Raw genomic sequence first — 23,483 nt, 5'->3', positions numbered from 1 at the left:
AGAATAGAATATAAAGACACTTGAAGTTTAAACAAATAAATGCTGCGAGAGGAAATGACGGCTGCCTTGGTACCCACGTACAATAAAGGGGAAAAGTTGCAGCCATCAACATACCCACGTGTGGGTCCTTGGACATCAACTCTCTAGAAAACCAGTGAACAACCGCGGCAAGGCTATCTTAGTTACATCATTACTAGGAAACTGTAATTGAAAGCAGGAGTTTTTGTTTTGTTGGGGGGTGGGTGGGAGGAAGATGAAGGCGCTGACCTATTCTGATGACTTCTTCCCCAGGAGCTGTGGACAGACACTGCCTGGCCTTCTCAATCCCGCGGGGTCTTCTCGCCCTTCCTACCCCTTCCGGGCCGCTCCAGAAGGCAGGCCGCCGAGACCTAGGCCCCCCAGCTCGGGGGTTTCCCGGGGATACCCCGCCCTGCCCGCCAGGCCCCGCCCCCGGCCCGCCAGCCCCGCCTCCACCCGCCGCCGCCGGCAGGGGTCGCGCTGCCCCCAGCGAGAGGCTCAGGCGGGGGTGGGGAGAGCTCGGCGGCCGGTCGCTTTTCTCCGCCACCGCTGGTTGGATCGTTTCAATAAGTCTTTTTTCCCCCCTCGCTTTCTCTCTCTCTTTCTCTCGCTCGCTCGCTCGCTCTCTCTCGCTCTCCTCCGGGACAGAGGCGGAGGCGTCAATCCGCAGCCGCCCAGTGAGAAAGCGACGCACACGCCGCGAGCGAAGCAGCCGCCGCAGTCTCGGCTCCTCACCGTCCGGCCCCAGAGAAGCAGCCCGTGTTCGGCCACCGCCTCCGCCGGTTCGGCGCCGCCCGCCCGCCCGCCTGCCTCGCTCCGGTGGCCCCTCCGAGGGATTAGTGGCTGCCCGCGCGGCTCGCGGCCCGGGAGCCATGTTGACCCGGGGACTTGGCAACGCGTGAGGGACCCGCGCGGCCCCTCCCGAGGTTCCGGACTCTTCGGCGGAGTGGGCAGCGGCCGCGGCGGGGAGGCCTGAGCCTCGGAGGCGCCTCGCTCTGCCAGCTGCCGGGACCCGGACCTGCATCCGGTCACCGCGGGCGTCAACGGCGCCGCTTTCCCCGGGCGCCTCGCCTCGCCTCGCCTCCCGGGGGACGCGGCCCCCGTACTTGCTGGTGAGTTGGCGGCAGCGGCGGCGCGGGCTTCCCCTGCTGCCCGCCGACCCTGGGCTGAGGGGCGGTAGGCGCTGGGGCCGGGGGGCCGGGCGGGCGGGGCGCGGGGGTCAGGCCCGGCCGGGAAGTTGCGGGAGGGAGGCGCGGCGCGGGGGGCTCGCGGGTGCCTGTCGCCTTTGGGGTGTAGCGAGGGCCTCGGGGCGTCGAGGCATTTCCGGGGGTAGGATGTCTGTCGGGCTCCTTTGCGAGAGGCGCCTCCGGCCGCCGCCTTCGGTGTTGGCTGCCGCGTTGGTCTCTGGGGGAGGCCGGCTCCCCGCGAGGCCGAGGAGGGAAAGAGGCAGAAAGTCCCCGGAGACACAAAGGTCTCCGGGGCGGGGTGGCGGCGCAGCCCCGAGGGGCAGGAAGGGACGCGGCCCGTGGCGGCCGCGGCGCTTCGGGCTCTTTGGAGGCGCGGGGGTGTGCGCGGGTGGGAGCGCGGAGGCGGGGGGAGGGGTGGAAGGAGGGGAGCAGCCCTGCGTGGGGCGCGGGGCGCGGGCCGAGACAAAGATCAGGGCACCCTCCCACTGTTGGGTCCCACCCCTGAGTGTTGGTCCCAAGCAGAGGTGGAGGGAATGTGGGAAACCCCAGGAACCGAAGAGGAGAGGGAAATGGGGGGCTGCCAAGTATTGTCTCCATCGCAGTCGCTTTCCTCAGCGTTTCGGTGCCTGATGCCTTTGCTCCCGAACTCAGCTGGATAGCTCCAGATCGCCTCCCGCCCATCACCCCCAGCTGCCACATTGACTCGCCTGTGGTTTTCCCCTCATTCTCCCCCTACTTCTCACCCACTCCTTTTCGGGTAAGCGGTATTTTGACTTCAGCTAGAGGAACGTTTGCTAATGACAGGATGCCTGAGCTTGTTGTGACCCTGAACTGCCTTGAACTCTTCTCTCTTCCTCCCACCCTTTCCTTTCTGGGATCTTATCATGTCACATGGCCATTAACAATTAGCTTTTCTTCTGCAAAAATGGCAAAGGCATTTAGCTGAAATCTGTGGCGCTCGTCCTTTTTATTGCTATGTGCTATGTCGTTGGTTATGGTTTGGCACCTCTTTGGTTAGCAAATTAGTTTCCTAGATACAAAAGTGGCCAATGTTGTTTGAAGTTTTGGCTATTTCTAGGGTCAGCAAAGTGTATTCCTAGCAGCCAGACCTGTCACTTGCAGGAAATGCTTGAGTTAGAGAGAGTCAGTTCTTTCCTCAAACTTTGCTAATGGTTTCTTGATTTCTTTTAAGGGATGCTTGTGTAAGAAGGTCAGAGTAACAAATCTGACTTACTGTATGTTAGGGTTATTTGTTAATTACTGGGCAAATGAATGGGATCTGAAGACCTTTGATGCCCTGAGTAGAGGAAAATCCTCCCTTTAAGCTAGTAATAAGGTTCAACCAAATATTAAGGGAAAAAATTAGCTGGTTTTGTTCTTCTGAGACTAAGTAGTTGGCTTATGAAATGTTGGGATGTTGTTTTGTTAATGAAGACATTTTAGTCTTTGTAATTCTAACATTGTTTCATAAACAGCAGTTGGATCAAAAGGAAAAGCTGCAGCTATATTTAGGGAATACAGTATTCTTGTTTTTATGTTATGAGAGAATATTGGAATATAAAAAGTGTTATTCTTTTATCTGATAAACCGTCTCATGTGCCAGAAAAACTAACAATTTAAATGCTGGGCTTGAAAGAAAATAGCTCAGTCTTTGAATTTATCTGTTTTAAGATTACTATGCAGATATATTACTGATTTTTTTACAGCAAAAATAAAAACACATTGAAATGTGAGTGGACAGAAAATAAAAGTAAAACCTGTTTGACGTCGTAGGGCATGTGTTGATATTGTGTAAGAACAGTCATACCTTGTTGCTTGCTACCATTAAAATGTTGACACTATAAAAATTGTGAAAGGATTTCAGTTTAGGAACCAATGTCTGAATTGTGGGACTCCCACCCCATCCCTTCCAATCACCACCACTGAACATATTTGTGATGTTTTTTGAAATTAACAGTTCATATAATTAATAATTGATGTTTTATATAACACTTATTTATCGAGGATATACTTTTTTCTCCATATTTACTAGTGTCTGATTAGATAATAGAAGTTTAATTATCACTAGAAGGTAATCTACCAAAAAGTTAACAAAGATTTATGGGTGGGTAAAAAATATATACATTTTTGTATTTTTCAGATTTTCACATTACTTTTACAATCAGAAAAAGTATATGAATAATTAAAGTCTTGTTAATATCCCAATCTGTTTATTATGAAAAGAAGCTTCTGTAAAATGTGTAATTTATTCTCATCCTTGGATTCAGGCCCAAAAAGTAACTTTTAGTGTTAGGTATTTGAAACAGTGTAGGCTACCAAATGTACTCTGGTTACTAGTAGGAAACAAGAGAGATACCTAGTAAAGAGTGATGAAATTGGAAGAATTGATTCAATGTATGGTAAGCTTTGTACACCAGTAATCTTGTTCTAGTAAGTCATTGGTTATACAAAAAATAGATAAGTTTTATTTTCTCTGTAGCAGAATAGCTGTGTTGACTAAGCAGATTTTAATGTATATATTTGTTGATATCTTTAGTTTTCAGATATTGATTCAGTCCTACAATTAATGGTGGAAAGAGATGGCACATAAAATACCTTATGCTGTTAAGGCTTTTGTTTTTTTCTTAATTTTCAGCAATATTTACCTCTTTTGCTGGTGAAATGAATGACTCTAAAACTACAAATACTTTATTGTGGACAATGGAAGCTATAATGGCAACTGAGCTAGATATTCAGTAGTGAAGATAGTAGTGTCCCTATTGTTTAATAGTCCTGAATATTTATAAGGCACTACATTTTGAATCATTATTACTGTTGTTCTCAGTCTTTTTTAAAAAAAATATTTTTATTGATTTCAGAGAGGGAGGGAGAGGATAGATAGAAACATCAATGAAAAGAGAGAATCACTGATCGGCTGCCTCCTGCATGCCCCCTACTGGGGATCAAGCCTGCAACCCAGGCATGTGCCCTTGGCCAGAATCAAACCTGGGACCCTTGACGCTCTATCCACTGAGCCAAACTGGCTAGGGCTGTTCTCTAGTCTTTATAAAAATTACAGCATCATGTTATGGCATTCTCTTATATAGCTTTTATACTTCCACGGTGTATACCTCCTTAATGAATGTATTGTTAAAAAAAAAAAGAGAGAGACATGTTGAATCCAGTTTATTAGATATTCTTTAGAGTATTTTATCTACTTAAAAAATTGCCTTCTTGCAAACATGTGAAGGAAGAATAATTTTATGTTCCCTGAATTTTAAATGTGTAATTTTTGCTTAAATTTTTACATGGGAAAGAGTCATTTAAAATGCAGTTTATAAACTGATTCAGGAATTTTGCATTTTAAATGAAGATAAAAAATAAACTTATGGCATTTGAAAATGAGCTTTGAAATTAATAGTTCATATCATTATGTGTGAGGTAAAAAACTGCCTACAGTGGAAAACCTGATGTAGCTTACTAGCATTTAATCTATAATGTGGGTAACTTCTTTGAACTGGTAGGAAGAGGACCTGTTGGAGTAGCTTTAAAAAATAATTCTGAAATGTTTATAATATTAAGCCAAGAATCCTGTCATGAGTGGATTCTTTGTTATTATTTTGCTCCCAGGCTTTTTAGTTGGTAATTGCTTTGATATCTGCAGAATATTGACCTGAAAAGAGGAATTTCCAATGGCCAGCAAAATGTATTGAATATATCTGAGTGTAGCTTACCTTTCCTGGCCTGTTTTCACTCTGTTGGCCAAGGTGGAAAATCAGTACACATCTATCTACAAATCTAGTAGATGGAATGCTATCCTATATATACTAATAAAAGGGTAATATGCAAATTGGTCAGGATGCCCTCACAGTAACGACCGAACAGCAGTCTGTGTCGGGCAACCAGGCTGGCGGGGGAGGGGGAAGTGAGGGGCGATCAGGCTGGTGGGGGGGGGCAATGAGGGGTGAGCATGCTGGCTGGGGGGGGGCAGTTAGGGGTGATCAGGTAGGCAGTCAGGTGAGTGGTTAGGAGCCAGCAGTCCCGGATTGTGAGAGGGATGTCTGACTGCTGGTTTAGGCCCAATCCACAGGATCGGATTGGAGAGGGTGCAGGCTGGGCTGAGGGGGAACCCCCCATACCCTGTGCATGAATTTCATGCACCAGGCCTTTAGTCCTATACAATAAAAGCCTAATATGCTAAGTGTACGGTCCAGTCATTGGTGACTGGTCGACTGTTCAACCAATCAAAGCGTTATATGCTAATGATACGCTAAGGCTGCTCAACTGCTCGCTATGACATGCATTGAGCACCAGGGGGCAGATGCTCTGACTGGTAGGTTAGCTTGCTGCTGGGGTCCAGTCTATCGGGACTGAGCGAAATGGGCCAGACACGCCCTGGATCCCTCTTGCAGTTCTTCCCTTACCCCGACTGTGTACGGTGGGGTCCCTCGGCCTGGCCTGCACCCTCTTGCAATTCGGGACCCCTCAGGGGATGTCGGAGAGCCAGTTTTGGCCCGATCCCACAGGTCACGCCCCTAGGGAGGGTGCCAGACGCAGGGCTCATGGCTGACAAGAGCTGCTGCGGTGGTGCAACTGATTGGGTGCAAGACCGTGGCAGGCGCAATGGGGCCAGGATGAGCAGGAGAGCAGGTAGGAGATGCAGACGGTGTTAGACTGGGTTTCAGCCCGATCCCCACAGGCCACCCAGAGGGACCCACCCATGCACGAATTCATGCACCGGGCCTCTAGTTATATATATAATGTTGTGTTCTGCAGTAACATATGCTACTAAATACTGTATTTAAAGTGTTTTACAGATCTGTGGTATATTTGGATGAGTGTAAATTATCGTGCTCTCCAAAGTCTCCTTTTAAAATGTTTTGGCCCGGCCGGTGTTGCTCAGTGTTTGAGTGTTGACCTATGAACCACAAGGTCATAGTTTAATTCCCAGTCAAGACACACGCTTGGGTTGTGAGCTTGATCCCCAGTAGGGGGCGTGCAGGAGGCAACTGATCAATGATTCTCATCATTGATGTTTCTCTCTCTCTCCCCTCTCCCTTTCTCTCTGTAATGAATAAAAATCTGTTGAAAAAAATGTTTTGATATAAGCTATGTGAAAGAAATAATCTTATTTAATACCTTTTGCTAGGTACTATGCCAAGTGTTACTTTGTTAAATACAATAAGCCCATCCTGTAGGTCAAGCATGTCAAAAGGCTAACACAGGTCAAATAAACAAGGTTTAAGTTTATGTGGGCCACAAAAAAACAACAACAAAAGCTTCAATTTTCTTAGAAATGTAGGTTTATTTTTGATAGAGACATGTTGAATACAAAGGGCTGAAATAAATGAGTAATCGTTAACATAAAATAATAGAACATTTTAATAAAAATTAATATTTTTTCTTGAACATTAACTTACCAGACACTGAATAACTGCACAAATTAGTAAGTGTAACGCAAATAAACCTATTTTTCTTGTTCTGTGAAAGTGAAGTTTTTCCTGTCGCGCACACCAAAGAAGTTAGTACAAGACTAATGACGTGGCAATTGGCTGCTGAAATATTCGCTGCTAGTATTAGTGGAGAGAAATGGTGCGCCTGTGCCTAAGGTGCATAAGGTGCATAAGGGAAATGAATGCAACATGATTATAGTAATCAGTCATTAGCGAACATTGTAGTTCGTTATTAATAATTATGTATAACAGGATATTGTAAAAAGTTACAAAATTTTTATTAAAACATTTCTTACCATTATATTGGCTGGGCCGCAAAAATATTCATTGTGGGCCATATGTGGCCCATGGGCCACAAGTTTGACATGCTTGCTGTAGATATTTTTTTTCTTTTTAAATTTTTTTATTACCACAAAGTACTCTAATTTGTTAGTAAGAAACAAAATACATCCTTTTAAAGCTGTGTTTTGGGTCCTTCATTCTCTATTGATTGTGCCTGTTTTTAAATGAGGAAACAAGAGGCCTTAGTTAAGTAATTGCCTCCAGGGTGAAGATTTCTGTTTGGGCATTCAAACCATGTTACATTGCATCCAGGGGGATGTGATTGTTGAGTGCTGTAGAGAGATCTAAAATGTGGCAAATTTAAAAGTTCATCAAAATTATATTTTAAATTTTGTTTTTTACTTCATAAAAACATCAAATTATACAAAATGTATAAGGGAGGATATATTTATACCTCAAATTGAATTAAAATCAAGATGCTAAAAACATATTTAAAGTATTTTTAGATTTATTTTTACTCATGGATTTATCAGCTGAAGTTCTGTGGGCATAAAATGAATATTGGCGCTGAAAAGCAAAAGAAAAATTATACTTGGCCTTGTGATACAAGTATGTTTATTTTTACTTATATGTTACTTATTTGCTTTTTCATGTGTTAAAATTAGTTTGCATTATTTGAGCATATACCATAAAAAGGAAGACAGCCCAGAGGCATTCTATGTAGCTTACTTCAGTATTGGGTGAAATTTTTGCCTTAAAGTAAATTTTATGTCCACATGTAGATATGTATTATTGCCTATTGGTTTTGGTATTGCTTACTATTTTAATTAAAGTGTAAATTTTGATACAGTATTTTTATTGACATATGGCTATATATCCCTGATAAATGGAACTAAAACCAGATTGTACATTTTTGGGCATTTTTTTAAAAAAATATATTTTATTGATATTTTACAGAGAGGAAGGGAGAGGGATAGAGAGCTAGAAACATCGATGAGAGAGAAACATCGATCAGTTGCCTCCTGCACACCTCCCACTGGGGATGTGCCCGCAACCAATGTACGTGCCCTTGACCGGAATCGAACCCGGGACCCTTGAGTCCGCAGGCCGACGCTCTATCCACTGAGCCAAACCGGTTTTGGCTGGGCATTTTTTTAATACTGAGAACCAACCCTTATGATATAAAAATTGCAAATTAGTATTGTTCATGTATATCTTATTTCTTGTTCACATTTAAACAACAGAAAATTTTATTGACCTGACAGTCCATTAAAGTGAAAAACAAAGATTTGCTTTCTTTTTTTGTTGTCATAAAAGTTAATTTAAAAGATTTATCAACCTTTTAATAGCATATCCTTGTTATTTACTTGTTAGTGTAAGTACTTTCAAGAATACTCTAAATTTTATATGAATATTTGTAAAGAATGGGAAAAGGACCCTAGAATAATTTATCTTTTACTATATTTTAGGGTTAGTTACTAACTCATTTGGTTCTTCTCAAATGATATATGTAATACTGCTATTCTTACAGTTGGTGGTTAATATTTGTTGTTAGTGTGTGTTAATGTCAAATGATATAAACAGCTTGGTAAATATTGATAATATTGGCATGCTTAACACTCCAAATTTAGAGGCATTATCCTTTAAATTAATATGTATTTTAAGTATTATTTTAAAAATAGACTTTTAAAAGAATGTAATATAATCCCAGATTTTAATATTTCAACTGATTTGTACTGCTATTTCTGGTGGGGAGAGAGCTTTTCATTGATTTTTTTTTTAAGTAAATTGATCTTTGAAGTAAATTTTGGATTCCGTTAGCCCCTTGAGCATGTCTTGTTGTATTATTTTAAAGACATCCTTTATTTATGGCTTTCCTTAATAAATTTGATTTTCCAATTTGCTCAGGGTTGTAATCAGTAAGTACTTTTAAAGCATTTCTTGTGTCTGCGGCATTGTGTTTAGTACCTATAAATGTTATAAAAATATAATTAAATGTGGCAGTATTATAACATGACATAACAGCAGTATTGGTTGCCTGGAATGTTCTGTGTTTGGCCCAACCCTTAGATTTTACATGTTCCTTGGACAGTTTCATCCATATTTAGTGCTTTGTTTTTATCACCTGTATGCTGACGAGCTCCATATCTTTATTTCTATTCAATCCAGACCTCTTTTTTGAGTTCCTTTCTAACTGTACTTCCCAGATATTGCCTCTCAGTGCTCCCTTACCTGAGTTGAACTTTTATTATGCCCTACCTCCAGTCCTAATCACAGTGAATGCACCATCAGCCTAACCATTTGCAGCAGCTTATGTTTTGCTATGGTGCTCCCTTTCCCTCCCCCCCACACACACCCCACTCCCACCCCGCCCCAGTCCAGTCAGTCACCAAATCCTGTTGATTTTATTTTCTAAATATCTTTTATATTTATCTTTTTCTATTGTCATTTTCATATGTCAGGGTTTTGAAAACTTCATCTGTATTACCACTTTTGATTTTCCCCATTTTAGGCTAAAAATTATTCTTTCTGTATATTTATATTTGTGTATGCCTTTTTATCCTTCTGTCCTTCATCTTTCCTTCCCGGATATCCACCCACCCATCCATCCATTGATCCATCCATCCATATATGTGTATCTGAAGTGCCTTTCATACTCTGTACCAGCAGTACGGTCAGTGCTAGGACACAAAGATGAAGAAATGTCTTGATATTATAGTGCTTTGACACTTGGAGATAAACTCTCATTTTTTTAAAGACTTCCTCTGAAGTCTTATTTGATCCATTCTGGCAGAGTTATGGTAATGCCACATAGCACTTAGGTCTACTATGGTATTTGACACATTGCACTGTAATTAATTACCAATCTCCCATTTTGGCTGGCTTATGCTTCACAGGGACTATGCTTTTTTAATTTCGGTATATTCCCCAAATTATTTATCATTTAATTGCATAAATGAATTGATGAGATTAGGAGAAATAGCATTGAGTTAGTAAATTAGGGTCAAATTAATTATGGCCTAGAACCGTGGTTGGCAAACTGCGGCTCGCGAGCCACATTCGGCTCTTTGGCCCCTTGAGTGTGGCTCTTCACAAAATACCACGGCTTGGGTGAGCCTATTTTGAAGAAGTGGCGTTAGAAGAAGTTTAACTTTAAAAAATTTGGCTCTCAAAAGAAATTTTAGTCCTTGTACTGTTGATATTTGGCTCTGTTGACTAATGAGTTTGCTGATCACTGGCCTAGAAAGAGCCAAGAATTAATTTCAATACAGTAGAAAATAAAAATCCATCAAAGGTTTTTGAGTATTGGAGTACTCAGACATTACTTGTGTAAGAATAATCTGGAAACAGTTTATAGGCCAATTTAGAGCATTATTGGACCTCTTTTTGTGGTTTATCTTCACCTGAGAATATTTTTTCCATTGATTTTTAGAGAGAGTGGAAGGGAGGGACAGAGAGACAGAGAAAGGGAGAAACATCAGCCCTAACTGGTTTGGCTCAGTGGATAGAGCATCAGCCTGTGGACTGAAAGGTCCCAGGTTCGATTCCGGTCAAGGGCATGTACCTTGGTTGCGGGCACATCCCCAGTAGGAGGTGTGCAAGAGGCAGCTGATTGATGTTTCTAGCTCTCTCTCCCTCTCCCTTCCTCTCTGTAAAAAATCAATAAAATATATTAAAAAAAAAAAAAAAAAAAAGAAAGGGAGAAACATCATTGTGGAGACACACTTTAGTTGCCTCCCGCACACACCCTCACCAGGACCAGGGAAAAAACCTGCAACCCAGGTATATGCCCCTGAACATTCAATCCTTCGGTGCATAGGCTCCCTCTAAAAACATTGGTCAATAATCAAGAGTAAAATTTGGCTTAACTGATAAAAATTTTATTCTTAATAAAATCTAGCAGTTTCTCAGAGAAACCAAGATGGCATAGGTAAACACCTAAACTGCTGCCTCGCACAACAATTTCAAAACTACAGCTAAAAGACAAAACGGACATCATCCAGAACCACAGGAAGGCTGGCTGAGTGGAAATTCTACAACTAGAAGGAAAGAGAAAACACCACTGAGACTCAGAGGAGCTGCAGAAGGCAGAGGTACAGAGACATGCGCGCGAAGAGGACTGGCAACTGAGTACGCAGCTGGCTTTCTCAAGTGGGAGGGAGACAAAAGCTCCCAACTGTGCTGAACTCCAGTTCTGGGTGAGAATCTGCGGACCCAGACTCATACAGGGAGAAACTGGACTGTCAGGAAAGAGAAAAGCACACTGAGACTCAGAGGAACTGCAGAAGGTAGAGGTACCGAGGCGCGCACGCAGAGAGGGCGGGCAACTGAGTACACGCCTGGCTTTCTCAAGCGGGAGGGAGACAAAAGCTCCTGACTGACTGCTCTGAACTCCAGTTCTGGGCGAGACTCTGGGACCCAGACTCATTCGGGCCAAAACTGGTCTGTCTGGCAGTGGGCGAAACTCAAGGGCGGCTTTCTTTCAGAGGTACTTGCAGCGATTACCGAGGGATACTGAGACCCAGGGGCCTCTTAGGGAAGGGCTGATGAGAAGCCAATGCTGTCTGTTCTGCCCTGAGACTCAGCCCCATCCAAGCTGAGCGCAGAGGCTTTTGCAAGTCTTGTCTCATAAGGGTGTCTCCAGCACAGAAGTTCTCCCAGCATAGAAACAGCTGATGCTCACAGCCAATTGGCCTGGAGGTCAATTCCTCCCAGTGATACCAACAACAATCAAGGCATAACTACAACAATACTGTGCACACAGCCTACAAAGGGATGCACCAAGAGTGTCCACCTCAGGTAACTGGGGAGGCTGAGCCACAGGGCCCCATAAGATGCCTAGTACACAAAGCCACTCTATCAACTCAGGGAAGCAGCCAAATGCGGAGACAAAGAAACAGGTCACAAATGAAAGAAATGGAGGAAAGCAAATGACTGGATATAGAATTCAAAACCACGGTTATAAGGTTTTTCAAGAATTTTCTAGAAAAGGTCGATAAATTTAGTGAGACCCTTGAGGAAATGAAAAAGGACCAACTAGAAATTAAGCATACACTGACTGAAATAAAAAATAATATACAGAGATCCAACAGCAGACAAGAGGATCACAAGAATCAAGTCAAAGATTTGAAATACAAAGAAGAAAAAAACACCCAACCAGCAAAGCAAAAAGAAAAAAGAATCCAAAAATATGAAGATAGTGTAAGGAGCCTCTGGGATAACTTCAAGAGTACCAACATCCAAATTATGGGGGTGCCAGAAGAAGAGAGAGAGCAAGATACTGAAAACCTATTTGAAGAAATAATGACAGAAAACTTCCCCCACCTGGTGAAAGAAATAGACTTACAAGTCCAGGAAGCGCACAGAACCCCAAACAAAAGGAATCCAAAGAGGACCACACCAAGACACATTATAATTAAAATGCCAAGAGCAAAAGACAAAGAGAGAATATTAAAAGCAGCAAGAGAAAAACAGTTAATTACCTACAAGGGAGCACCCATACGATTGTCAGCCGATTTCTCAACAGAAACTATGCAGGCCAGACGGGAGTGGCAAGAAATATTCAAAGTGATGAATAGCAAGAACCTACAACCAAGATTACTCTACCCAGCAAAGCTATCATTCAGAATTGAAGGTCAGATAAAGAGCTTCACAGATAAGAAAAAGCTAAAGGAGTTCATCACCACCAAACCAGTATTATGTGAACTGCTGAAAGATATTCTTTAAGAAGAGGAACAAGAAAAAAGTAAAGATAAAAATTATGAACAACAAATACATATCTATCAACAAGTGAATTTAAAAATCAAGTGAATAAAAAATCTGATGAACAGAATAAACGTGAATATAATAGAATCAGGGGCATAGAAAGGGAGTGGACTGATAATTCTCAGGGGGAAAAGGGTATGGGGGGGGGTGGGAAGAGACTTGACAAAAATCATACACCTATGGATGAGGACAGTCGGGAGGAGGTAAGGGCAGAGGGTGAGGTGGGAACCAGGTGGAGGCAAGCTATGGGGGGAAAAAGGAGAAACAATTGTAATAATCTGAACAATAAAGATTTATTAAATTAAAAAAAATAGTCTAGACAGTATTTGCTTTCCTTGTTTTATGACTTTTGTTTGTGACTCAGGTTTCTGAAGTCAAAGTAGAATAACAGGTCATATAACTTGTCCATCAAAAGAAGAAATTGGTTTTGCATTTTATCTTTTTGTTACAAAATTTGCTTGGATGCTTGCTATTTATTATCTTACATTTTTGTTTATTATCTTGTATTTTTCTGGGTCAGTGGCCTTAGCCTGAACTTCAGAAGCACTCTTGTTGATTTAAAAAAAAAAAAAAAGCTATACGTACACACCTGCCTGTGCGTGTAAAACTCAAGCTCTGTCCCTGTACAACTGAATTGGAATCTCTTGAGTTTGGGTTTAGAAGTGTTCCAGGCAATTCTTGAGTTTTAGAAACACTTTGGAGGTTAGCAGTGTGAAGGGGAGGAACCAGTCACATATTAATTAAATTTGAAGTTAAAGCAAATTGATTAGAACTTTCCATCATTCCATCTTATTTTTTTCTCTCTTTTAAAACCTTGAATTTTCTAGTTTTATTATGTTTTGGGGGTTTTCTTAGGTTTATGTATAAAGGCCAAATTGGGAAACACTAAACCAAAGGTTATTAGTAGTGCATCAGTAGATGGGTAAGGTTTTTATATAGAAGACTAGAGACCCGGTTCACGAAATTCATGCACGGGAGGGGGGTTCCTCAGCCTGGCCTGCACCCTCTCCAATCCAGGACCCCTCGGGGGATGTCCGACTGCCTCTTGAAATTTGGGACTGCTGGCTCCTAACCACTCGCCCGCCTGCCTGCCTGCCTGATCGCCCCTACCCCCTCTGCCTGATCACCCCTAACCACCTCTGCCTGCCTGCCTGATCACCCCTAACTGCTCCCCTCCCGGCCTGATCTCCCCTAACTGTCCCCCTGCTGGCCTGATTGCCCCTTACCACCTCTGCCTCGCCCCACACCTGGGACCCAGGATTCTCTCCTCCAGCCGGTTGCAGGCACCCGGAACCTGGGCTTCCCTCCCTCTGGATGGCCGCAGGCACCCAGGACCCGGGCTGGCTTCGCCTGGGCCGCAGCCACAGGCGCCCAGGACCGTGGAGTGGGCAGCTTGTCCCTCTCCCAGACCGCAGCCCCAGCCGCTGGCACCCAGGACCATGGGGCGTGCGGCTTGTCCCTCTCCCAGGCTGGACCACTGGTGCAGCCGCTGGCGCCTGGGACTGTGGGGCATGTGGCTTGTCCCTCTCCCAGGCCGCAGGCGCAGGTACAGCCTCTGGTGCCCGGGACCACAGGGCAAGCGGCTTGTCCCTCTTCCGGGCCGCAACCTGGCTGGTCCCCATTCCTCTCTTGTGAGCTCATTTGTGCCTGGCTGGTCCCCATTCCTCTCTCCCCAGTGTTGAGTGGCTGAGCCGTGACAGCGTGAGGGCGTGATGACCATTTGCATGTTAGGTCTTTATTTTATAGGATGTGGAAGCAAAATAAGGAAATTATTTTATTGGTATAGCTTAAACAGTTGCCTTATTTGGGAAAGCATAGCTGACTGTGACTGGTCATTATGGTTTTTTGTGTGTTTTTTTCTAATTCTCACACGAGGATATGTTTTTTATTGAATTTAGCCTCTCCAGTGTACCCTGACTGGGGGGTTGAACTCCCAACATGAATATGTGCCCTGACCAGGAATAAAACCCGCAACCCTTTGTTGCATGGTAGGATGCTCCAAACAACTGAGCAATCCTGCCAGGGCATGATTGCTTGTTGAGCTTCCCAGTGTCTTACTGTTTTCTATTGCATGAATTCAATTTTAAGTTTTGGAAAATTATTTTTAAAATATAAGAATATATAATAATCTAAATTCCCTAGCAATGGTTATTATCTTCAAATATTCCCCTTATCTTTTGTTCATATATAAAGTTTAGGATCCTTGTTATACATTAAAAAAAAGCAAATCTTCAAAATTTAATAATAAAATGTAAGACCTTTTGAAGAAAATGCTAAAACTATATTCTTTTATATTTTCTATATATACTATACAATCATATCATCTGCAAACAATGAGTTTACTTCTTTCATAATTCTTTTTATATATTCCTGTTTTCAATTTGCTTATATTTTGTTTAGGATTTTTACATCTAAGTTCATGGAAGAGATTATCCTATAATTTTTTTCTTATAGTACTCTTACTTGATTTTGATCAAAGACTATGCTAACCTAGTGAAATTTATTGAGCAGTGTTCCTTCTTCTGTTCTTTGAAATTCAGATTGAAATTCTTGGTCTTTGAGAGTTTGATGAAGCTCATCAGAGGAATCATCTGACCCTGTCATTTACTTTGTGGGAAGATTTTTGACTATCATTTTAGTTTTTTAAGTGGTTATAGAGTATATAGGTTTTTAAATCTTCTTTTTGATTTAGTATTAGTTGTATTTTTATAGGTAAGAATTTCTTATGTGTAATCTTCCAATGTTTCTCTTTGCAAATATAAACATGTGTATATTTTATTTTGGAGATTTTTTTCATCCTGTATAATAATCATATATAATAAAAGGCTAATATGCAAATCGACCAAATAGCAGAACGACCAGTCTCTATGATGAGCACTGCCCCCCACAGGGGTCGCGCCACTCAGCCAGAAGCTGGGCTCACGGCTGGCGAGTGTAGCGGCGGTGGCAGGAGCCTCTCCTGCCTCTGGCAGTGCTAAGGATGTCCGACTGCCCAAGGGGAGCGGGCCTAAGCCAGAAGTTGGACATCCCCCCGAGGGCTTCTGGACTGTGAGAGCGCATAGGCCAGGCTGAGGAACCCTTCCCACCCCAAATGCACAAATTTCGTGCACTGGGCCTCTAGTATCTAGATCAACTTCTTTCTTTGCTTTTAATAGCTGAATAGTACTTGCATGGGTATAAGGATTTAGTCACTCAGTCCTGTGTGGACACTTGGGTTGTTTCCTATCTTTTCCTGTTACAATGTCAAATGAATAACGTACATATAATATTTTGTACTTGCAGAAAGAAATTAGATTCTAAGAATAAGGATTTTTAAGTTAATGATAAATGTTTCTGTACACACGTGTATTTCCTTGCTCTGTCAGCTGAGAGGGCTTAGAAGAAACAACACCCCAAGTATCAGTGAGCATACCTGGTGCCCGTTTCTTAGTTTCTAATACCATTCTTCCATAAAGGAACCAGGGCTATACAAGGTGAACCTGGAGCACCTTATAATGCTGGAAAGTAAGGACGTATTCAAACAAAACAATGAATGATGTTTGTAAAAGAGTCACAGAAGCCAACTGAAAGAGCTCCCAATGGCTCATACTAAAATAATTTGAGCAACAAAATAAGATAGTATTGGGTTGTAATTAAAATACAGAATAATACCCATGAGTCCATACTGATATAAATAAATAAAGTACAATAGACAAATCTCTTGTGCAGAATAATTCCAAATAATTTATGTAGATACTCAGCCCTCAAGGAGGTGTAACATAACTCCCCATTTAAGGAGTAGAAAAAGCGGGAAAAGGGTAACTTGACATAAGCAACACCTGACAAATACTATGTCAGCCATGTGACCTAAGTTTAATACTGTAAATATTATACTATATATTTTAGATACCTTTTATATATTATGAATATGATCTATAAACTATATATACTATAATTATAAATGTGGGGAAGTATGGGACTTAGTTGGAAAGTCTGTAAGGAATATTCGAAAGGTCGGGGGCCTCTAGGGGGGACCTTGCCAAAGGTGGCAGACCCTGCCTTGACTTTTCCAAACAAGTGTGAGCCCCCAGGTGTTTTACTAGAATCTTTACATTTAGACTTCAAAACGTCCTTGCTTAAAGGACACTACAGATGCGTGTATCTTCTCAAGGATGCTTACCCTGCTGATAGTATCTAATAGTTAATTTTAGTTCAAGCTATTGCTACAATAAAATCCTAAGGAGGTAGGCGAAGGGGCTGTCTGGTTCCTTTAGCCAGGCAGTCCCTTAGCCCTCTCTTTCACAAAAAACGTGTGTCAGAGTAATCATTCATCCGTCACTCAGGGTCTGCCAGTCAGCCCCAGCATATAAATATATAGTATTAATAGTATAGATCGAATGTTTGTGTCCATTCATATGTTATAAAACCACATTTCCAATGTGATGATATTTGAAGGTGTGGGGCCTTTGGAGGGGCTTATGTTGTGAAGGTGATGCCCTCATGAATGGGATTAGTTCCCTTCGAAGAGATCCCAGAATGTGCAGGGGACTTGAATTTAGACTTCCCAGCCCCTGGAATTGTGAGAAGTAAATTTCTGTTGTTAATAAGCCATGCAGTCCAAGGTATTTTATTGTAGCAGCCTGAATAGTCTAAGACAGTGGTCGGCAAACTCATTAGTCAACAGAGCCAAATATCAACAGTACAACAATTGAAATTTCTTTTGAGAGCCAAATTTTTTAAACTTCTTCTAACACCACTTCTTCAAAATAGACTTGCCCAGGCCGTGGTATTTTGTGGAAGAGCCACACTCAAGGGGCCAAAGAGCCGCATGTGGCTTGCGAGCTGCTGTTTGCCAACCACGGGTCTAAGAGAATTAACATTAACAGTCATAAATCATGTTGATAGCATGAAGTGATGAGAATGGCACTTCACCTCTATGATCTTCCTCCCAAAAAAACATAGCCCCAGTCTAATCACACAAAAAAACACCACAAGACAAATGCCAGTTGAGTGATATTTTAGAAAATCATGAGCAGCACTGCTCAAAATGTCATGGTCACCTAAAACAAGGAAGTCTGTTTTTCTGTGTGAATACTTTCAACAAGAAATTTTTTTAAATACTATTTTTCAAAACATAATTTTACTAGTAAGTTATTTAAAAATGATGATTGTAGAAAATTGCATTGGGTTATTTTAAAAAATCAAAGTTAAAAAAAAAACACTGGCCAAAACCGGTTTGGCTCAGTGGATAGAGCGTCGGCCTGCGGACTGAAGGGTCCCGGGTTCGATTCCGGTCAAGGGCATGTACCTTGGTTGCGGGCACATCTCCAGTAGGAGGTGTGCAGGAGGCAGCTGATCGATGTTTCTCTCTCATCGATGTTTCTAACTCTCTATCCCTCTCCCTTCCTCTCTGTAAAATATCAATAAAATATATTAAAAACAAACAAACAAATGCCAAAACCGGTTTGGCTCAGTGGATAGAGCGTCAGCCTGCGGACTGAAAGGTCCCAGGTTCGATTCCGGTCAAGGGCATGTAACTTGGTTGCGGGCACATCCCCGGTAGATGGTGTGCAGGAGGCAGCTGATCGATGTTTCTCTCTCATCGATGTTTCTGACTATCTATCCCTCTTTCTTCCTCTCTGTAAAAATTCAATAAAATATATTTAAAAAAACAAACAAACAAACAAACAAAAAAAACACTGGCCACAGGGCCTGCTTTTATTTTATTTTATTTTTCTAATCTTCATTGTTGCAAGTATTGAGATATCCCCCCTTTTTTCCTCATTGACCTCCTACACCCTGTCCCCGCTCTACCCCCAGGCCTACACCGCACTATTGTCTGTGTTGTCCGTGGGTTATGCATTTATGAAGATGAGTTCTTCAGTTTATCTTTTCCCACCCTTCCCCTCTTATCTTTAGGTAAAAACTAATGAAATAAAGAATAAACTTTAGTTGATTATGTTTTAATTTTGGTTCATTAATTGTGACAAATGTACCATACTAATAATACAAGATCTTAATAGTAGAAAGTAGGTGTGTGGTGTACTATCTTTGCAACTTTTCTGTAAATTGGAAACTATTAAAAAATAAAACATTTATTTAGGGAAGGTAGATGCTTCTATAATTCTGGTAGATGTAGCCAAATTGTCATTTTTGTACTACTACCTGAATATATGAGAAGCTGATTTTTTCCATAGCCTCATGAGCTGAATGTGTTGTCAAACATTGGGAATTTTGCCAGTTTGACAGATGAGAACTGGTGTAACTCAGACTATTGTATTTCTCTCATTGTGAATAACATTGAGTGTTTTTTATATGTTGAATGGGCATATACCTACTCCCCACCAACTCTGAACTCTCATGTTCTTTGTTTATTTTTCCATTAGGTTGTTGGTTATTTTCTTCTTGGTTTCAGTTCTCTATAGGGAGACTAGCCCTTTATTTACTTAGAATCTTTATAATGTAGAATTTTTTCTTTTCCATATGGTGGAATAATTTTTTCTTCTATGTTTTTGGATTTTGAAATATAGTTAGAACTTCACTACTCCAAGATTATAAGTTCATATTTTCTGCCAGTACTTGTGGTTTCCTTTTTTACATTTAGATCTTAAAATTTGAATCCTTCCAGTCATTGAGGCATTTTGAATGCTTAACCTTTTCTATCAAATTACTCTCCTGTAAGCATTTCTGTGGCTTTTATAGGTGCTTTAAAGGAAAATAAATGCTTATGTATTTATTATTGGTGGATTAGAAGTCTCAAACTTTCTAGAAAACATATTTAGCATTTCAATGTCTAAATTCCAAATCTTGATTTAAAAATAATTTTACAGTAATAAAAACTTCTTTAAAGTTTTTTTATTGTTAACTTATACTATATTGAACAGTACTTTTTTTCTTCTACTGATTACTAGTGTTGTGTATTATTATATATTCATTTCCCCCCCGTTCTGTTTTTCCTAAGACTCCTGCTTAGATTGGTAAACCTGTCTGTAATTTATCTCCTATCTTCCTTAGAACTCCTCACTGGTTTAATGGCCCCTCTGACGTTAGTACTCATTAAGAAACTGGAACCAGTAACATCAGTGGATGCTGCCTAATGTAGGGTGAAGATTTCTTATAACCTTTTCTTACAACAATACTTGTGATGAAACGGGTAGTGCTGAGATGGGTTTTGGAAACTTTGTGGTATGATGTGGAATGTTGGTTCCTGGTAAATACCACCAAAAATAACTGGTAAGTCTATTGGTTAGGGTAGTAAAGGAGAGTACCAGCTTTACACAGTTAGTAGGATCTGTGGGATGAAGTTTGTGTATGTGTGTGTGTGTGTGTGTGTGTGTGTGTGTGTGAGAGAGAGAGAGAGAGAGAGAGAGAGTAGTAAAGTAGAAAGGGAGAGCAAAGTTGGGACATTTGTTGAGGATATGGCATCTTTTAGGCAGGTATTTCAATGCAAGAACTTGATTAGAATTAGTAATGATCATGATATAGTGGTTTAGGATTGACAGACATAGCAAAGCAAGGGTTTCGAGGTGAGATTTTTCAAAGCCTTGGAAAGTGAACAATCATTTACTGCTCTTTATTGAAAAGTTGAATAGTCTGATGTTGGTTTATATGGGGTTTTGGGAAAGTTCCTGAAATGGACAATGAAGTTATTTACAACTCTTATCTGCCTGGGCAAGGGTTTCCTGGAATAGTAAAGTCTTGTAGTTTAAGACAGCTGAACAGTGATGTTAATGTAGATGTAAACTCTGGGTGCAGATGGTTTCACTTCTCAGTGCCCATTCAGTACCAGTGAACTTGAAAATCCTATATAATAAAAGTGTAGTATGCAAATTGTCCCCTCGATTGGGAGTTGTCTGGGAGTTCAGCCAGGGGCGGGGCCGGCCGGGGAAGGAATGGAGTACCTGGCCGGCAGCCGCTAAGGACCCTTCCAGTTAATGAATTTCATGCACTGGGCCACTAGACTAGCCTATATAATAAAAGCATAATATGCAGGTCGACCTAACAGCCAAACAGTGGAACAACCATCCAGACAACCATCCATGTTCATGCTATGACACTCACTGGTGCCAGGCCAGCTAAGGCCGGTGCAATGCAATTGGTCAGGGGCCCGGCCATTGCCCCATGATTGCCCCGCAGAGGGAGGCTCAGGCCACTGACCAGCGGGCTGCTGCAGGTGGGCAAGGCTTCCCTTTGCGAGGGAAGCCTGGGTCCCGGGTGCCAAAGGGAAGCCGGTGCCGGCAGCCAGGGGAAGGAAGGCATATTCTTGCATGAATTTCTTGCATCGGGCCTCTAGTTTATATATATGCGCACTGCTTCAGCCAACCAGCCCGATATGGGCCTGATCGGTCCCTCCCAACTGCCCACAGCCCCTACCCCTGGCCAGCCCCGCCCCTGATTGGCCTCCCCACACCCTGGGCTCAGGTGTTGAGCATCTGCCTCCCTCTGGCTGCTTGGTTTCCGTGGGGCCGAGGCCGCTCCAGCGGGTGAGCTGTGCCCACATCTACAGCTTCTACAAGTGGGACCTCTACCAGAAGTGGAAGCAGAAACAGAAAATCGCCATACGCTCAATGCCTGAGCGGGCCGCCAGCAGTCGGTCCTGTCATCTGCGCGGTTTTGGCCTGATCTGGTCAGGGCATGTGCAGGAGGCAACCAATTGCTGTCTTTCTCAAATCCATGTTTCTCTCTGTGTCTCTTGCCTCCCCTTCTACTCTAAAAATCAGTGAAAAATGTCCTCAGGTGAGGATTAACAACAAAAAAAATGCATACATACACACATATACATAAATACATGAATATTGGGGGATGGGGCCCCACAGGTGCACAAATTTAGTGCACTGGGCCTCTAGTGTATTTATAAAAAGTTTAATTCTTAGGCCCATCTACAAAGATAGTATGTTCTCTTGATGTGAGGAGTTTGACATTGATTTTTTCCACCCTAAGAATGAGGCTTAACTTTGACAATTAAGGAGTCCAAGGTACCCAAATAAGCGGTTGGATATGAGTCTGCAACTTAGAAAAGAGAAAAGGATCAGAAATAGAAAATTGGGAGTTATTGTTTAGATTGAATCCATGTTCCTAGATGAGTTTGCCTAAGGAGGAAGCATAGAGAAGAAAAATACTTGGGCCTTAAGAGTTCTATCTAGTACTTAACAGCTATGCTGGTGTTTCTGTCTCTTTGACTATGTCTCTCTGTGTCTATTCTGTTTCTCTCTCCCCTCGTTCCCCCCTCCTTCTCTGTGTGTGTGTGTGTGTGTGTGTGTGTGTGTGTGTGTGTGTGTGTGATTAAACCAGCAAAGGAGTGGCCAGAGAGGTTGGAAGAAAACCGGGAATATGTGTGATCCCTTGAGATGTGGCTAAAAGGTAATAGTGAGGTGAGAACACAAAGGCCTTATATGCTTAGGTGGAGAAAGACCTATTGACTTTAATGATGAATTTTTTCTCAGCAGTTCTTTGCATGTACAAAATATAGGCTATTTATAGAACTATTCAGTCTGTTAAGACATTCTTCACATAAGAATTTCCTAGTAGAAAATTCTGCTTGCTGGTTAGCTATTTGAAATTAAGAATATTTTCTTAGGAATAATTTTACCAACTTGTTCCCACATCACCCCATAAAGGTTATTTAATTTCTAATTTTCACTGTGATCGAGGAAAGGAGATCAGTGGCATGTAGCCTATAATTTTATATATAGTATATATATTTGCTGTTCATAATATGGAACTGTACAGAGGAAGAACTAACGTTTGTTGAATGCATCCTATCAGCTAGGCACAATACATACATTCTAGATTTCACATCCTTTTGAGGTATTGTTATGTCCCTACTTCAAAGAAGAAACTTAGGATGGCTCTCTCAGTGTCATACTTTTCACTCCCCCCATTGCCTATATGAATCAGAATTTGAACCTATGTTAGGTTTACTCTCAATTTCTGCTACACCAAGTAGACTTCTCTATGCTGTAAATGCTTTATCAACCAGTTCTAAAGTTGTATATAATTAACATTTCACCATAGGTGTTAATTAAATGTAGGAAAATGTTATCTCTCAGCTTTTGAGGATCAAGACTGAGCATGTAGTAAGTAGCAATGAAGCAAAGAGAGGATCTAGGTCCATATACTCAATCTTTGATTTAATAGAGTCTATTTAATTCCACCTAAGGGAGACATTCAGGTCACAGAACAGCATCTTGATGTCAGAATTCTGGTTAATTCAGGTATTACTCTTTTCAAATATTTTTATCCTCATAGAAAAACCTTTCTTTGAACTTTTTAAAAAAAAATCTGTCATTTGTAATGTCTGTGCACATTTACCCTTTTTTCTTCATTTTGTGTTAATCTAATTTAGTGCTTTAATTTTCCTATTTCTGATATCCCAAGGTTTCCTAAATAAGTAAAATTAGTAGAATAGAAAATACTAGAAGAAAAAATGAAAAATTTTGAGGAAAAAAAAAGTGTGGCTATGGAGATTAGTCAGGTTCAAATTTTGTTAATCTTTTGATTGAAATCTTATCCTGTAAATCTTACAAAAGTAAATTAAGTGAATTTGTTAATGGGCTCATTGTTACGCTCCTTCCCTCTTAGATTGGTATGTGAGAGTTTTTAATTTTCCATTTAGCAAATAATGTAATAGAGGATTAATTTTTTTTTTTCTTCTCCAAAGTCACAAGAAGGCTTTCCTGAAGGTGATAATAGTTTTTAAATTTTGAGGTCAACTGTTAAATGATTCAGCCCTAGGAAGAACCTTTTTGTGAAGGTATTTCCAATATCTTCAAAACGAACTTATGACTTTTTTAAAGTAACTTTTTTTTTTCTTAAACAG

At 41.5% G+C, this 23,483-nt stretch overlaps 1 protein-coding gene across 1 annotated transcript in view; it reads left to right on the top strand.

Moving 5' to 3' along the window:
• The first annotated feature begins 495 nt into the window (after positions 1-495).
• The window catches only part of CDK17 (cyclin dependent kinase 17), an 81,389-nt gene continuing 58,401 nt past the window's right edge, over positions 496-23,483 (top strand). Inside the window, exon 1 of the mRNA XM_080661760.1 lies at positions 496-1,130. The gene's annotated coding sequence lies outside the window, so the exon portion shown is untranslated. The remainder of the gene's footprint in view (positions 1,131-23,483) is intronic.

This window comes from Plecotus auritus (genome assembly GCF_963455305.1).
Source record: "Plecotus auritus genome assembly, chromosome: 3".
Taxonomy (NCBI): Eukaryota; Metazoa; Chordata; class Mammalia; order Chiroptera; family Vespertilionidae; genus Plecotus; species Plecotus auritus.
This window is presented reverse-complemented; position numbering and strand designations above follow the sequence as displayed.